We start from the raw sequence: 18640 nt of genomic DNA, 5'->3' as shown, positions 1-18640 counted from the left end.
GAGATTTTTCTGATGTAATAAGAAAAATATTTACAACAACTCTTCAAGTGCTGGAGTAGAGAGAATTTTTTCTTCTGTTGGCCTTGTTCAGTCTAAACTTATAAACAGGTTCGGGACAGAAAAGGCAACAAAGCTGGTTTTCATTCACAAAAATCACAATTCGGCTCTCAACAGAAATCTTAGTACATCTGGTTAGTTCTAAAATTTCATTTTTTTTTCAGTTTCCAGTTCTGAACATTGTACTTAAAATGATTTTTTTTCTTTTTCATAACAAGTGCTGGAGTAGAGAATTTTTCTTCTTTTGGCCTTGTTCAGTCTAAACACAGAAACAGGTTAGTGACAAAAAAGGCAGAAAGCATTGGTTTCTGGATAGTTCTAAAATTTCATGTTTAAAGTTAAAATTTTATTTTTAAAAAAGTATCCACAAGGTCATTTTATCTTAGTTTGAAGCAAGCAGCTGATAGATTTTAAACTTTGATTTTTTCTATTACTACTGATTTTTTTTCAGTTTCCAGTTCTGGCCTAAAGTATGTAGTTGCAATTTTTTGTTTTAATCAAAATAAATAGATGCAGCACAGTTGTGTAAGTTTTTGTTAACCTCCAAGCCATTTTTTTTAATTCTTTGCTTTCTAATTAAAAAATTTGAAAAATTTTAAAATCATGATTTTTTTAATGAAAAAATCAATTATTTAACCAATTGATTAAATCAGTTTGATTTAATCATTGCCAACCCTGTTCTGAATCTTGCAAGAACAATCATCAGGAGTGGTCTTCTCTTGCCTTCCGAGTGCTCACAATTCCAAAGAATCCAAGCACTCGGCAAACGCAAGAAATTCTAAGGAACTCAAGCACTCAGCGAGACTCCCAAATACTTTAAGAACAATCATAAGGAACTGATCTCCCTCTCACATTCATAGTGCTCTCCAAAGAAGCCGAGTGCTCAGCAAGCATTCAAATTTTAAGGAATTCAGCGCTCGGCGAGACTTCCAAATTTCATAAAAACGTTCGAGAGCAATCCTCTCTTGACTTCCGAAGAAATTGAGGAGGAACAGGCATAGAACCAGTCCACGATGCAGAATTCTAAGAACTAGATCTAGAGCGCGACTTCGATAGCTCACACGCTCAAGGCTCTCAAAAACATGAGACTCCATACGTGAATGTAAATTGGAACGAAAGAACTACTGCCTCCTCACAAAGAGGCACTCCCTTAGAATCTCCATAAAACTTTCAAAGGGAACCTCCTCTCGCGGCTTCTCTAGATGGTTCAAATCCTTAAAATCAAGACGACAAATGGGAACCTGCCGAGCACTGGTGAGCAATCAGCAAGTGCTAGTGGTACTGCTGGCAGAAAGAGACGAAAAACATTGATTGCTTCACCCTTTCTCTTGCCCTGTGCCTAAACTGGAATGGTAAGGTCTCTCTCTTTACAGCCCCTTCTAGAGGCGGAACCCCTAGACTGGTAACGGGAATGCAAACTGAAGCTTGCGTTCTCACAGCTCCCGAAACACAAAACCCAGGGGCATGCAAATCGGTTCTTGAGCCCACACGGGAAGAGCCAATGAGATAACCCCCAGGCAGCCCCCTTAGAAATCCTGCAGTAGGAGTTCTTAGGAAGGGAGAAGCAGCCTTCCTCTTCTCTGACCAAAGGGGGCCTATTAAGTTTCCAATGATCTCCTTGAGCCTCAGAAAAGAAGGGAAGGGCAGTAGAGGATGACATTTCTTCCACAGAGATTCTCCTACAGGATAGTGATTAGGAAACAACAATAGCAGGGACAGGAGCCACAGGGCAGCTGAAGCCAGAAGCACAGTAGAAGCTGCCCAGTGACTGGTCGTCAAGGTAATGGTAGCACTCAAACAGGAGGCACAGCAGGGAAACTACACACCCAAGAGGCAGTACCACAGCAAACTAGAGTGTCACAGGTACATTCCAGAAGGTTAGGACAACACAGTGAATTATCCAACCATCTATTATTGTCCTCTACAACTGCTCACTGTCAACATGAAGAAAAAAGAAATAATTAATAAAAAGAGACTCATCTCATTCTGAAGGGCACTGCACTCCAGAGCAACAGGAGAACTATGAGAATAAGTCACCAAATTGCCAACACCAGCCTCTCCTCCTCGTCCGACAAGCGACTGAATAGGGCAAAGAGGATATCTCTCCCGAAGGAGAAAACGCCTTAAGAAACAAAATCTCAGGGTGAATACCAGAAGTTTCCTCCCGGCAAACTTGTGACAGCGTAAGTGGGAGAGGAACATCTATAAGCGAGTTTAACGACAGTCAAGCAAGAGCTCACGAAAACACATCTGCATCACATGAAGACTGAGAGCAAAAGTGGAATGTTTACATTCAGGCAGGTGGTCTCCCAGCCTACTGGACAGTAGTTACTCCCTAATCACCTCATTCAAGAGTTTTAACCCTCTTACGCCGAAGGGGTATAATAAAAATTGCCTCCCGTATGCCGGGGGGTCTCGGAGTGAGCGCAGCGCGGAGGCGGAAAAAATATTTTTTTCAAAAAATCACAGCGCGCTTAGTTTTCAAGATTAAGAGTTCATTTTTGGCTCCGTTTTTTGTCATTGCCTGAAGTTTATAAGCAACCATCAGAAATGAAAAAAATATCATTATCATATATAAATAATGCGATATATGATAGCGCAAAAACAAAATTTCATATATAATTGTATTCAAATCGCTCTGTGAGCAAAACGATTAAAGCTAACGAGTTAATTTTTTTTTTACACGAAATTGCGATCATTTTGGTATATAACACATTGTAAAACGATCAAAGCAACACAGAGAAAATATTATCACAAAATGATGCGTGAATTCGTAATGAGCGGGCATAAAAAAATGTTTTTTCCAAAAATTCACCATAAATCGAAATATTGTTCTAGAGACGTCCAATTTGTTTCAAAATGAAGAAAAATTATTGAATATTACTATACTGTAAGAGTTTTAGCTTACAATTGCAGTTTTCGACCATTTCGGACGAGTTAAAGTTGACCGAATGTCGAAATTTTATATAATTTTTTTATATGCAAATATTTCGATAATTTTTTTATATGCAAATATTTCGAAAATGAGAAAAGCTACAACCTTCAATTATTATCTTTTTTTTGTATTCTACATGTAATTGCATACATTTTCATAAATAGAACTCTATGAAACGCCTAATATGAAAGGGAGTAAATATTAGGAGAATGCGACGTACGCATTTTGGAGATTTGCGGTGGAGAATCGGCGCACGGAGGGAAGGAAAAAGTATTTTTCAAAAATTCACCATAAATCTAATTATTGTGCTAGAGACTTCGAATTTGTTTCAACATGAAGATAAATGACTGAATATTACTAGACTGTAAGAGTTTTTGCTTACAATTGCGTTTTCGACCATTTCGGTTGGGTCAAAGTTGAGCGAACGTGGTTTTTTTTCTATTTATTGTGATTTATATACAATTATTTCAAAAATGAGAAACGCTACAACCTTCAAATATTTTTAGTTGCATTTTACATAAAATTGCGCACATTTTCATATATAGAACTCTATGAAACGCCTAATATGAAAGGGAGCAAATATTAGGAGAATGCGATGTACGCATTTCGGAGATTTGTGGCAGAGAATCAGCAAGCGAAGGGAAGGAAAAAGTTTTTTTCAAAAATTTGTTTCAAAATGAAGAAAAATGACTGAATATTACTAGACTGTAAGAGTTTTTGCTTACCCAAAAATATCAATATAGATAAAAAAAATATATATATATATATATATACAGGCGGCCCTCGGTTAGCGGCATGGGTTCCGTTCCTGGCCACCGACGCCAAGCGATTTTCGACGTTGAGCGATTTTAAAGCCTACGGCCGCCGCACACCTTCTTTCGAAGCTCTAGACCAGTCAAAGGCGCCGTAATCCCACAACGGCGCAATAAGTAAAATTATATTTACTCAGTATGGTACTATAGAATTTACTGTACAGTACATGTGGGTGTCTAGAGTTTGTAGAGATATAATAAAGTTTATACAGTGTACAGGTAGCTGTAGTGTTCAGGTTATGATCATTAGTCTTACGATAGTCGATTTTATGAGAGATCAAATTACAATGGCCTAACTTTATCTATCTTCTAGTTACATAAGTTCAATAACAGCAAAAAGAGAATGATGAAAGTGTGGTTTTAACGTTATACGTTTCGTGAACGTGTACAGCCATGAACAACCGAACGAGAAACGACTTTTTTTTTCCTCTCTAAGTACACCGAACTGGATAACATCTGTTTGGCTTGTATTTCGATCATCGTACTATAGTGCACATTGCCGTATTTGTTATAAATGGCGTTTATGTACAGAATAGAACTGAGATATCTTAATGTAATAACTTTATTCGCTATAGATCAGAGATCAATATAGATTAAAGATCAACCGGGAAATATGCCGTTAAATTTAAACCTAGTTATAACTGAAGCTGAGAAAACTGTTCAAGCTGCTAATGACTATTATCGTACATCGGCAACAAAGATAAAACTGCAGTAAACGTCTGCCATCAAACACAACTGTAGATAAAATTGGGATAAAATAATTTTAATCAAAACTACTGTGCTTGAAAGAACACATTTTACTGTTGGTTTCACGCCGATATAAGATAAATAACGTAAAGTTCGTATTACGATGATATAAAGGATTATTGCGAACGGAATCACGTAATTTTTTACGCAATTTTTTATGCCAACGTAATCTGTTAACGAAAAAAATAGTAGTTCACATTCACAACGAGACATATTCAATAAATATTTCCACCTAAAAACACGCTGTATAAGGAAATAACTTTGTCTCATATAAGTCAAGTATATAGATATTCGGTTTATGCTAACTAGAAGCAAGAGCATTCGCTCAGAATTGCGTTATGGTGGTGAAACAAACTCGTATTCATCAGCTGATTTCAAACCACAACATTGGCCGCTCCGCGGAATACGGGCTTAAGTTTTGCCGTAGTATGTTAAAAATACATAATATGAGAATACCATACAATATTCTTGGATACAGTGAAATAATGTATAACTTTTTAAAGGATTTATGGAAAAGATGCATAATTAATAAAATAACACAATGCATTTTTCGGAACTGGCGGACAAGAACGAACATGAAAAAAAACATCCCCTGACAACGTGGAGCGTAGTTACAAAGGCTGCCTTAATTTGTATCTTATTTCTGTACAAAAATGAAAATACCTTTACGTAATATATTTTCATACACATTTTAAACATAAAAGCATAAACATTTGAAAAATCGACACATCGATCACTAAATTTTTGCACTCTTTGTATCTCGATATTTTCGGAAGAGCGGCAGACGGCGGCATACAAGACGAACTTGAAAAAAAACAACGTAGTTGATAACTTGAAGGGGAGTTTCAAAAGCTGCCTGTTTATCATATTTCGGCACAGAAAATAAAAATACCCTATTCGTAATACATTTTCATACACATTTTAAACATAAAAGCATAACCATTTATAAAATCGACATCGATCGCTAATTTGCACTTTTTTTAAATCGATATTTTCGGAAGAGCGGCAGGCGGCGGCTTGACAAGAAAGAACATGGAAAGAATATCGTATTTGATAACGTGAAGGGCAGTTTCAAAAGCTGCCTTTGTATCATATTTCTGTACAGAAATAAAAATGCCCTTTCACGTAATACATTTCATACACATTTAAACAAAGCATGAACATTTATGAATCGACACATCCATAGCTAATTTGCACTTATGTAACTCGATATTTTCGGAAGAGCGGCAGTCGGGGGTGGGCATACAAGAACGAACTTGAAAAAATACAACGTAGTTGATAACTTGAAGGGGAGTTTCAAAAGCTGCCTGTTTATTATATTTCTGCACAGAAATAAAATTACCCTATTCGTAATACATTTTCACACGCATTTTAAACATTAAAGCATAACATTTATAAAATCGACACATCGATCGCTAATTTGCACTTTTTTTAAATCGATATTTTCGGAAGAGCGGCAGGCGGCGGCTTACAAAAGAAAGAACATGAAAGAATATCGTATTTGATAACGTGAAGGGCAGTTTCAAAAGCTGCCTTTGTATCATATTTCTGTACAGAAATAAAAATGCCTTTCACGTAATACATTTTCATACACATTTTAAACAAAAGCATGAACATTTATGAAATCGACACATTCCATAGCTAAATTTGCACTTATGTAACAACCGATATTTTCGGAAGAGCGGCAGTCGGGGGCATACAAGAACGAACTTGAAAAAATACAACGTAGTTGATAACTTGAAGGGGAGTTTCAAAAGCTGCCTGTTTATTATATTTCTGCACAGAAATAAATTTTACCCTATTCGTAATACATTTTCACACGCATTTTAAACATTAAAGCATAAACATTTATAAAATCGACACATCGATCGCTAATTTGCACTTTTTTTAAATCGATATTCTCGGAAGAGCGGCAGGCGGCGGCTTACAAGAAAGAACATGAAGAAATATCGTATTTGATAACGTGAAGAGCAGTTTCAAAAGCTGCCTTTGTATCATATTTCTGTACAGAAATAAAAATGCCTTTTACGTAATATATTTTCATACACATTTTAAACAAAAGCATGAACATTTATGAATCGACACATCCATAGCTAAATTTGCACTTATGTAACTATATATTTTCGGCATAGAACAGCGTCAGAGGCATATATTTTACCCTAATACCTACGTAATAACTCTCCATAAAATTTGTTGCTTAATATAATTGCATAACCTTTTATGGTCAGAACGGCATTTCTACAAATGTATGGACTCGTTAGACAACAGCGCTAGCGGCGCTGTTAACTGAAATTTGTGCCGTAAAGATACCTTTAAAATGCCTTATTTATTTAATGAATATTTTTGACGACCGCCGTAAAACCGATTCGCCGTTGAGTGATTGCGCCGTTAACCGCGGGCCGCCTGTATTATATATATATATATATATATATATATATTATATATATATATATATATATATATATATATATATACATAACATATATATAATATATATATACATATATCATATATATATATATATATATATATATATATATATGATATATATATATATATTATATATATATATATATATATATATTAATATATATTATATATATATATATATATATATATATATATATACATATATATATATATATACATATATATATATATACATATATATATATATATACATATATATATATATACATATATATATATATAACAATATATATAGTATATATACATATATATATATATATACATATATATATATACATTATATATATATACAATATAGATCTATATATACATACTATATACATATTACATATACATCGATGCGGACGGCCGTCGGCAGCGGGGCTGGCGGCAGCAGGCGTCGGCAGCAGGGGCGCGGCGGCAGCAGGTGGCGGCGGCAGCAGGGGCGGGGCGGGGGCAGCAGGGGCGGCGGCAGCAGGGGCGGCGGCAGCAGGGGCGGCGGCACAGGGAGCAGGGGCGCAGGGGCGGGGCGCAGCGGCAGCAGCAGGACAACTGAAGTTGCCCCTCCTAAGATCTGCCCTTTCCTCTAGGGGCAGATCTACAGCTTGGGGCAGGGGAGCAGTCATGGAAGGCCACTCATCAGGATTAAAGTGGATGAGGGCATTCCCGGCTGTCTCGAAGAACTGTAAGTGGGTCATCCTCTAGAGACCGTGACTGTAGTACCCACAGTACAGTATGTAGGCATTTTGGAGGGCCAACTGAAGGATGTATTTGAGGAGCTTCTGGGTCCACCTCCTGGTTCTCCTGGCGAAGGGATAGTACTGGATGAGTTGATCAAAGAGATCAACTCCTCCCATGTGCCTATTGTAGTGCCCAATGTCGGTAGGCTGCTCGGCATGAAACTCCTCATACACAACTCGGCCCCGTCAATGTGTCTTCTTCCGCTGTAAGACCTCCTCTTGGATGGGTTCATGACTCCTTGTAATCATGGGGACGAGTCGGACCCCCTTCCGACAGATGACAAAGACAGCTCCCTTCCGCCGCCACTCTGTCTCTCCTCTTGCCAGATGTTGCGGATGGCTAGCGAACCTCTTGAGGACATTCGGGGCCCCACGCACCAACCGAAGGGTACCACTGACGTGAATACCTGCTTCATACAGTTCCTGGGCCAGGGATACCGAGTTATAATAATTATCCATAAACAGGTGGTATCCCTGGTTACGGAAACAATCCACAAGCCTAAAAACAGTGTCACACATCGTGGAGAAGACCCTGGAATACACTAAGAAATCCACGACGTACCCAGTGTTAGACTCGGTAATAAAAAAAAATTTCACTCCATATTTCCTCGGCTTCTTGGGGTTATACACTTTAATGCTTAGACGTCCTTTGTAAGGCATCATCCCCTCATCCAAAGAAAGGTTCTTTCCAGGAACCACGAGTTTTGCACCGATCACAAATGTATTCCAACACTGGGTGGACTAAGATGAGGCGATCGGAGTTGTTCCAGGGTATGGCCCTTCGGTTGAAGGCGTTGAAATATCTGTCCAACGCCAGGAAAGTATCACGGGGCATAACGCCGGGCACATTGGGCGTACTTAAAAAAAAATTCCGCCTCCAATATTGCCTGATGTCTGTAGCAGGCATCAATCCAAAATAAATGTGGAGCCCCACAAAATGCGCCATATCGGTGAGGTTGCAGCCACGAATGCGATACGACAATGTCGCATTCTCGATACGACAATGTCGTGCGGAGTTCATCATGGCAGTACCGAGCATAGTCCGCCGTCTCTGCTACCAGGTACTCCAGCAATTCCCGCGTAAGGAACAGCTGAATGAAGCCCAGAGCAGTGAGCGGAACAGGTACAGTGAGCACAGGTGTTGCCGTGAATGGGTGCATGTTAGGTGGGGTGGGGTCCTCTGTCCACCCCTCGTCGCTCTCAGACAACCGACCTTCACCTTGGCTGGCGCAACGCTCCGACCTTCTACGTGCCCGTGCGCGGCACGATTTCGCACACAAAACCCCCCAACTGGCCCATCTCCCTCACTTAGGCCCTCGCGTTCTGTACGTCATCGGAGACAAAACTAGACCCTATATCCTCATCCTCCCCCTCCTAAATTTGAGCTCACTTTCGGGATGTGAGCCTCGAACGGACATTGGCGGCAAATATTCATCATCACTGACATCAGGACTGATGTCCTCATCACTAGATGACCAACCGCCATCAAAATGAGGACTTGCGACATACTCCCGATCGAGCTCCGATAAATACACATCAATGTCCCTTGGTTGGAGGCCTCCCAAATGCCTACGAATGCCCCTAAGGACACCCTGATGCTTCCTAGGGGTTACTAAGGCAAACGAGACAAACGTTGTGATCCTAAAGCACTTTCATCCACATGTGGCCACACAGAACGGCGTTGAGGCGCAAGGTCATCTTGGGTGCTGGGTCCCTCGCCAACATCCAAGTCCAAAATACGTCTCACATGATCCCTTCCGACAGGTAAAACGCACCTTTCGCATTCCATACGTCGTTGAGACATCTCTATGAACGTCCTGTAGCAACACAAATATTCAAACTCTCACACAAGTTCGGCAAAACACGATTGCGGCAAAAGATCGCTCTCGGACGATGCGTTGCTGATGCTGGCTGATGCGAGAAGGAGGCATTTCGCGTATGCGCACTTGGGCCACGCTTCTAAACAAAACAACAGCTTGATCCGTGAACTCCCAGCATCCCCAAAGGCGCGTGGTTCAAAAGTTTTTGGCTGGTAGGCCTATAAGTATTTTTCTGCGAATTTTAAAAGAAAATTTCTATGTCGACGTACGATATGTCCAATCAGCACCCGACAGACAATTTATCTCGACGTATAATACGTCCAATCGGCGTAAGAGGGATAACAGCCTATGTTCCAGCTTCAACATAAGCAATTCCTATTGCAAATGACTGAGGGTTTGTATATTGTGTGGGAACAACATTGGAATACCACAACCTTCCACCACTAATGCAAGGATTGACTGTCTTTTAAAACTGGCATCACAACATCTAGGTTATTGATGCCGAGAATTCTGACAAGAGCTTAAAAATTAAAAGCACACACCTGGAGAACAGGTGAACTAAACAGTCACCCAGGTCACCCAACCATTCTACTAGGTTGGACAACTTGTTATATATACCCTTAAATCTAACTATGATAAAGATTACACTTTGACAGATAGCAGGACTTTTTGGTGAGGGAATATAAAATACTGTATAGTCCAACACAGAAATGCATCCTAATCTAACCTATCCTAGAGTTCCAAGTTTTACCTAACATTAGGCTCTGTCCCTTTGACCCTGCTAACCTGACCAACAGCATTGTAATAAAGATGAAACAAAAGGATGCACTTAACCTACCTTTGGGTGCCAAATCTTAATCTGTCTCACCTGGAATCTGCTAAAATAGCCTAGAATGCCATAAATTAAGCAGAAACAATATTTTCTTCATTACATACCTGACCTTCAAGCAGATGGCGGTTGTATACAGTGTAGATAATTACACTGCTGATATGTACCTGAAATGGTAAAGAGATGAGTTGTTAATGTTGAAGCCGATTTTTATCAGGATATCCTGAATGTAACCCAGTAGTGAGAGATGATATTTCCTCTATAAGTTTACTGGTCAGATAACAATGCAGCATGACACAACATAAAAACCTGTCAAAAATCACAATTTTTTAAAGTAAATTGTATTTTTCCTAACTATACAAACCTGAGGTCCTTTACTATGGGAATTACTTACAGCAAAGCTGGAACATGGCTGTTAAAGTTCTTGAACAAAGTGGATAAGCAGTAACTACCATCCAGTAGGCAGGGAGACACACCCGCCCAGATGTAAACATTCCCAATCAAATTTGCCGTTCAGTCCAGGTTTCAGATTGAGGGGTGGCATGAAATAGGCAGTTAGTGTAAAGGTCCACAGGTTTGTATAGATAGGAAAAATACAATTTACTTTCAAAATTGTGATTTGTTCCTACACAATACACAAACCCTCAGTCCTTTACTATAGGAAGACTCACTGATTGGTGGAAGGAATCTGACTGAGTCTCTAGAACTGATTGGAGTTCAGCACACCTGCGCTATTCCTCCCACCTCTTGACACATTGACTGGAGTATAAGAATTGAAAGATCAAGAATCAGACTTCAGGGCCTTTTCGAAATGAGTGAGGAATCGTAACCCATACTAAAATGGCTGGGAAGAATATTATGAGTCAGAGGCATTAAGATAAACATACGAGACGTTCCTGCCTTATTACCCGTGTATCCTTCCACCCCTGAAGTAGGACAAGGAGGGGAAAGGACGAGAGGACAGCAGGGGAAGGACGAGAAGACAGCAGGGGGAAGGACGAGAACCACACACCACAGGCAAGATACAACTTGTCCTCTTGAAGAAGCCAGATAAGCAAACACAAATTCTTGAGCATCCACCACAGGTCCAAGGAAAAAGCGTTTCAAGGACCTATGGGTAAAGACCCAAAGGAAGAGAAACATAATGTGGTCCTAAAGGGGCTACATCTTCCAGTCTAACATATTCTTCGGAATGCGATAAAAGGACCAAGACACTGGTACTGTGCGCTCTCAGGGAGAACACACAGGTGATGTAATTATCTACAGAGAAGAGCCTTGCGATCTTGCCAGGGAGAGACGGGATGTTGTCTTGAAAAACAAAACTATGTCTAATGATTCTCGCAAGGACTCGTGTCCTAAAACGAGAGTCAAATGGCGTCTAGAGACCTGAGGTCCCTGTGGTGGCAAGACAGGGAAAATTTTCTCATCAGTGGCAGAATGAATCTCAACTGGAAAGAAGTTAACTTTCGCAATTCTGACAGAGAAAAAGTCCTGACTCAATGACACTAACCAGTGAGGATAATTCTAAATCCTGAAATTTACAGAGGACTGGAAGAGAATTTCAGCTAAGGCATTGCTGTTCAGCAAAAAAGCCTCTGCTTGCAATGAAGGCTGGAAGTCTTCAGCCATGTAAAACACAAGGGTGCACTGCCTGACAAACTGCTTCTTGCACTGCAAAGGTTGGTTCTGGGAGGAAAATTTTTTTTTTTTTTTTAACCCTGGAAGCAGAGCTATCAGGGCAGGCGAAGTCTTCCAAACATTCACTCCAATTTGGGGTGAACAACTATAGTAATTGAACACTATTAGAAAAATGTATATAGAAGAAAAAACTAATGTATATGTCTGAAAATCATTCTGAATCATCGCAGTGGCCTATAGGTCAATTGCGACGAAGCAGAAGACTTGCATACTTCTGTTGTACCATGGGGTAAACAGAAATATGATAATGAGTATGTATGCATAACGAGATGTATCTGTCTGATGATTCTCGCAACAGTAAATGCGGAGCATGAAACTGAACCATAAGTGAGAATCCAGTGATATCAAGAGACTAAAGTCTCTGAAGGCTGGGCAGAGAGACTCGAATTAGCAGTTAACCCTTGACAGAGGAGAAACAACGCTAAGACAACTATATCTCAGGGAGAAGACAGTACAGTCGCCACCAGCTATTCAGACTCACGATTCGTGGACTCACCCATTCACAGATTTTTCTAGGGGCCGTATACAGGCAGTTCCGGTTTACGAAGGGGGTTCCGTTCTTGAGACGTGTCGTAAGCCAAAAATTGTTGTAACCCAGAATATATTAAAAAATCCTAAGAAAACCTTACTTTTAATGCTTTGGGTGTATTAAAAACTATGTAAACTGCATTGTTATTGCATTTTTTATGAAAAAAAATTCAAGTATTGAAAACATAAATTTTCATAATAAATTTATCATTTGGATACTTACCTACTGTTAAAGTTAGCTATACCTCCAGAGCCGATTAGGCACGTTGGTATTCAAACAAAAAATCTAATGGCTGCCCGGATGACTGCCTAGTTTACCTGTTCTCCACCAGGTGTGTTTCCAATTTTTTAGCTCTTGTCAGAATTCTCCTTGACAGCCCACTAAGTTGTGGGGAGACTGGGGGGTCTACTCTAACAGTGGGTAAATATCCAAATAATAAATTTTACTATAAACATTTATATAATTTGAGATGAATCTTACCTAAAGTTAAAGTTAGCTGATTCCCACATTAAGAAGAGGATGACGGGTAGTGCAGCTAGACAAAAATCCGCTCACCCATTCAAGCTAAAGGTTTCTTGCATGAAACCCAAAACATTCTCACCTGAACTGGAATCCTTGCTGGATTTTACTACCACCAGAAGTTGGATTCCATTCAGGGAGCAAGGCTCTCTTACATATGCACCAAAGAGCAGCCTTGCGGAGAAAACCACTTCGATTCAGCCAGAATGAAACACAAATGGTATGAGTAGTATATTAAGGGCTTTACTGTTTTCAAACACAATTCAGTATACTTAAGGTAGTGAGCGGATAAAAACCGAATTGTAATTTTACAGTGTCACATCAATCCCACTCTGGAGCGACAAATTGACTCGACACTGAATGAAGTTACAACTGCTGCTCACATTATGAATGTTTACCTTCAATGAAGTTAGAAGATATGGAGCTAGTTCTCATGCACTAGCCTATTCTAAATGTCACAGAAGACCTTGTGTTCCCTGACAAAAACTTTGTAAGTTTCTAAAAATCACAGCACAAAAGGTTAGCTTTGCCTCTTCCAAGCTTAACCTTCACAAATACATTCTAGGTTTTCTACAATCAAAAAACAAAAAGTTAATTTTGCCTCTTCCAGGCTTAACCTTTGACAATAACATCTACATTTCCTAAAACCACAAAACAAAATGTTAACTTATCCCCTTCCAGGATTAATCTTTGACAAAGATGTTCACGGTTTCTAAAAGGATGATAGAGATGTTCTAGGTTTACCTATCTGATTAAATTTTAATTGCCCCAACAGGACAGAGAAGTTTCCTCTTCTTCCCTACTAAGGGGTACATTGGAATTCTTACAGGTCACTGTAAAACGTAGCTTGAACATCACCCTCAGCTCTAAAGCAGAAAGCTAAAATAGCATACCCTTTAGAAGAGCTTAAAGAAGGATGCTGGCAGTAAATTTACTTATTAACTGCTGATAGTGCTAAATGAAAGGTTTCACTGTGAATTCAGATAAAGTTTAGACCTACATCTAAACTCCGGACAGAGACTGATATAGAGGTGAAGGGGCTTTAATCTCAACACCTTACAGCGCTGATCTTCAGCAAGATCTTAAAGTACTTGATGCGATACCGAGGAAAGTATGTATGGAACTATAACTTCTGAAGTAGACAGTGAAAAGTCTTGTTATCTCTAAACAGAAAACATTGACGTCTACAAGGTTCCAGGTGCTGAAAATCCTCTAGAATGGCACCCTCAACAATACACAGACCACTGCTTTTGACCCCTGTTATTGGGAGGGGACATTCTAACATCTCCAAGCAGTTAAGGAGATGCCTAAGTTAATGGAAGTGTATAGAATTGTAAAGTCGAGTTGATTTCCTCTTAATGGAAGAATGAGACACCTACCGAGAGCATTGGAAATTCTGAAAATCATTTGCACTGAGGCTACAAGGGCTCTACAGGAGACACTAAGCAATTCTTGAACTTGTAATTGCTCAATAGTATTTAGAGTAGATATGAGAGGCAGGCCTACAAGTCTGAATTAGGCCAAATTTAAGAAAACATCCACTGCTCAAGCCTGAGGGCCATCAAAGAAGTAGTAATCATTCGGGTGTTCCTGTTCATCTACATGCTTGTAAATCTAAACGCCGAAGCAACTGCCAAACATGATATTGTTATGATACAATAAAGTTTCATACATACTTACCTGGCAGATATATACGCTTAGGGCCCACCCAGCCTCCCCGCAAGGAGACAGGGGGAAGAGAAAATATATGATAGAAAACGGGAATGGTTCCTAGTCCTGCCGCCCAGGGCAGGCCGGTAGATCACCTGACCTACCTGTAGCGAGTGGCGCGAAATTTGAATTTCTGTCGGGGACGACGGAGTCTTAGCTATGTATATATCTGCCAGGTAAGTATGTATGAAACTTTATTGTATCATAACAATATCATTTTCATACAATCAACTTACCTGTCAGATATATACATAGCTGATTGGCACCCTTCGGTGGAGGGTAAGAGACAGCTACTTCTGGAATAGACAGTTAAACAACATATGTTGTAGGTATAAATAAAACCTTGGTTCCTACCTGATAGGTGGTAGACTTCGTGGATGTTTGCCCCGTAGTCTGCATCACCTCAAGAAACTTTAGCGAGATATGTGATCTATGGCCAAGAATTCTTGTGGGTCTGCCGAAGGGGTCTTATCCAATTACTCGGCAGAGCCTGAAAGGACTTTGTCAATGGGTGCTGATCCACTTATATGACAACACACCTTATTAAGGAGCACACAACCAATCCCGACCACCTGATCCTAACCACCATGTTAGTATTAAAAATTGCTCCGAGTTATCCCCAAACTCTTCACAACAACCATAACTCAAACCAAATTGCACACGCACACAATAATTTTCAAAATAAAAATTTTATGATACTCATCTAATAAAAGATATCACAAGAGTTCCTTACTGAACGAAAGTGACTGGCCGCCTGTGCGGCACCTGCACTTGTTCAGCAGAAAGTCTAGAACATATCTATTAGATTATGTATTAATTAGGGATGGTTTAGCTCCTGTACCCAGGATTGTGCCCGCAGACACGAAAGGACCTAAAGAAAAACATTTTTCATAGGTCACACGAACGTCCTTCAAATGGTGAGAAGCAAACACTGAATTACATCTCCAATATGTCGCTTCCAAGATATTCTTTAGTGACATGTTTCTCTGAAAAGAGAGAGACGTAGCCACTGCTCTCACTTCATGAGCTCTTACTCTCAGGAGTTTGAAAGAATCATCCATGCAAGCCTTATGAGCATCCGTAATGACGTTCCTGACAAAAAAGGCTAAAGCATTCTTAGACATAGGTCTTGATGGATCCTTCACCGAGCACCAGAGACCTTGTCTAGAACCTCCCAACTGTTTCTTTTTCTGCATGTAAAACTTTAAAGCCCTTACTGGGCAAAGAGACCTCTCCGATTCCCTGCCGACGAGACCCGATAAGCCTTTTACTTCGAAGTTTCTCGGCCAGGGATTCGAAGGATTTTCATTCTTCGCCAAGAATAATTCTTTGAAAGAACAGATGGCTGAATCTAGATTGAAACCCACTTTATCACTAAGGGCGTGCAGCTCACTAACTCTTTTAGCCGTCGCCAGTGACAAAAGAAACAAACATTTTCTCGTTAGGTCACGAAACGAGGCCAAATGCAGGGGTTCAAATCTCGCTGAGGACAAGAACTTAAGTACCACGTCGAGATTCCAGTTAGGGGGAGAAGTAATCTTAGACTTCCTGGTCTCAAAAGATCTAATCAGATCATGTAGATCTCTATCATTCCCCAAATCTAGGCCTCTATTCCTAAAGACGGCCGAAAGCATACTCCTATAGCCCTTTATCGTGGCTACGGAGAGACGAGATTCCTCTCTCAAAAATAACAGAAAATCAGCGATTTCTGTTACAGAGGTACTGGAGGAGGACAACTTCTTCGACTTGCACCACCTTCTAAAAACTTCCCACTTCGATTGGTAAACTCGGATAGTGGAAGTTCTCCGGGCTCTAGCGATCGAGCTTGCTGCTTTGCTAGAAAAGCCTCTCGCTCTGACAAGTCTTTCGATAGTCGAAAGGCAGTCAGAGTGAGAGCGGGGAGGTTTTGATGAAACCTCTCGAAGTGTGGTTGTCTGAGAAGATCCTTCCTTTGTGGGAGGGATCTGGGGAAGTCTACCATCCACTCCAGCACCTCCGTGAACCACTCTTGAGCTGGCCAAAAGGGGGCTATCAGGGTAATTTTCGTCCCCTTTGATGTCACAAACTTCCTGAGCACTTGCCCCAGAATCTTGAATGGGGGAAATGCGTAAACGTCTACATGAGACCAATCTAGCAGGAAGGCGTCTACTGTTAGAGCTCTGGGGTCTTCTACTACTGAACAAAAGACTTCCAGTCTTTTTGAGAGGAACGTGGCAAAGAGGTTGACATGAGGAGTCCCCCAAAGAGACCAGAGATTCCGACAAACTTCTGAGTGGAGGGTCCATTCGGTATGAAGGACCTGGTTCCTCCTGCTCAGCCTGTCTGCTCTCACGTTCCTTACTCCTTGAACAAACCTCGTCAAAAGAGAGATGTTCCTTTGAGATGTCCACAACAGCAGGTCTCTTGCGAGCTCGTATAGGGCATACAAGTGTGTACCTCCTTGCTTTCGAATGTACGCAAGGGCGGTTGTATTGTCCGCATTCACTTGGACTATCTTGTTCCTCACTAAAGGTTCGAAGCTCTTTAGGGCCAGGTGTACGGCAAACAGCTCTTTGCAGTTTATGTGCCAGGACACTTGAAGAGCATTCCAAGTGCCTGACACCTCTCTCTTTCCCAAGGTTGCTCCCCAACCTTTTTCCGACGCGTCGGAAAACAATACAAGGTTTGGGTTCTGCGTTTCTAGGGAAGTACCCTTGTTTTCCTTCAGTGGGAGTAACCACCATTCTAAGTGGCGCTTCATCCAAACTGGAATGGGAAAACTGTCCGAGAGAAGCCCTGTCTTCATGTTCCACGATCTTCTGAGGAAGAACTGAAGCGGACGGAGATGAAGTCTTCCTAGAGGAAAGAACTGTTCGAGCGAGGAAAGAGTCACTAATAGGCTCAACCATTCCCTCGCCGAAGTACGTTCCTTCCCTAAGAAGAGAGAGACTTTCTCTAAGCCTCTCGTTAGTCTCTCTTGAGAAGGAAATACTCGAAAACCCCGAGAATCCATCCGAATCCCCAGATAGACCAAGTTCTGGCTGGGGATCAGTTGGGACTTCTCGAGGTTCACAAGCAATCCTAAGGTCTTTATCAGGTTTAGTGTCACAGCAAGGTCCTCCAAACACTGTTTCTCTGACTTTGCTCTGATGAGCCAGTCGTCTAGGTATAGAGATATACTGATTCCTTTCAGGTGAAGCCATCTCGCCACATTTTTCATAAGGCTCGTGAAGACCTGAGGAGCCGTAGACAGGCCGAAACACAAGGCTCTGAATTGGAAGATCCTTCCCCCCGTCATGAAACGGAGGTACTTCTTCGACGAAGGATGGATCGGGACGTGAAAATAGGCATCCTGGAGATCCAGAGACACCATCCAATCCCCTTGGCGAAGAGCCGCAAGGACTGAAGCAGAAGTCTCCATGGAGAACTTCTGTTTCTGAACAAACTTGTTCAGAGCGCTGACATCTAGAACTGGTCTCCAGCCCCCCGAGGCTTTCGCAACCAAGAAAGACGATTGTAAAACCCTGGGAGCTTTGATCCAGCACTAGCTCTATTGCTCTCTTGTCCCACATTTGATCCACCATTTGTTGAAGAGTATCTTTCAACACAGGGTCCTTGTAATTGGCGGACAATTCCCGCGGAGTTGACGTCAGGGGAGGATTGTCCAGGAAAGGAATGAGGTATCCTTTCTGTAGAACAGACATTGACCAAGCGTCTGTATCTATGAGAGTCCAGGCTTCCGCAAATCCCCGGAGCCTGGCACCTACTGGTGTTTGGAGGAGCGTCACTTCACTTT

At 40.9% G+C, this 18640-nt stretch overlaps 1 protein-coding gene across 1 annotated transcript in view; it reads left to right on the top strand.

Moving 5' to 3' along the window:
* The window catches only part of LOC135216759 (protein Wnt-4-like), a 319657-nt gene that overhangs the window by 259385 nt on the left and 41632 nt on the right, over nucleotides 1–18640 (top strand). The window lies entirely within an intron of this gene.

This window comes from Macrobrachium nipponense, chromosome 6, assembly GCF_015104395.2.
Source record: "Macrobrachium nipponense isolate FS-2020 chromosome 6, ASM1510439v2, whole genome shotgun sequence".
Classification (NCBI taxonomy): domain Eukaryota; kingdom Metazoa; phylum Arthropoda; class Malacostraca; order Decapoda; family Palaemonidae; genus Macrobrachium; species Macrobrachium nipponense.
Note: the sequence above shows the minus strand (reverse complement) of the source record. Positions and strands in the feature narration are given on the sequence as shown.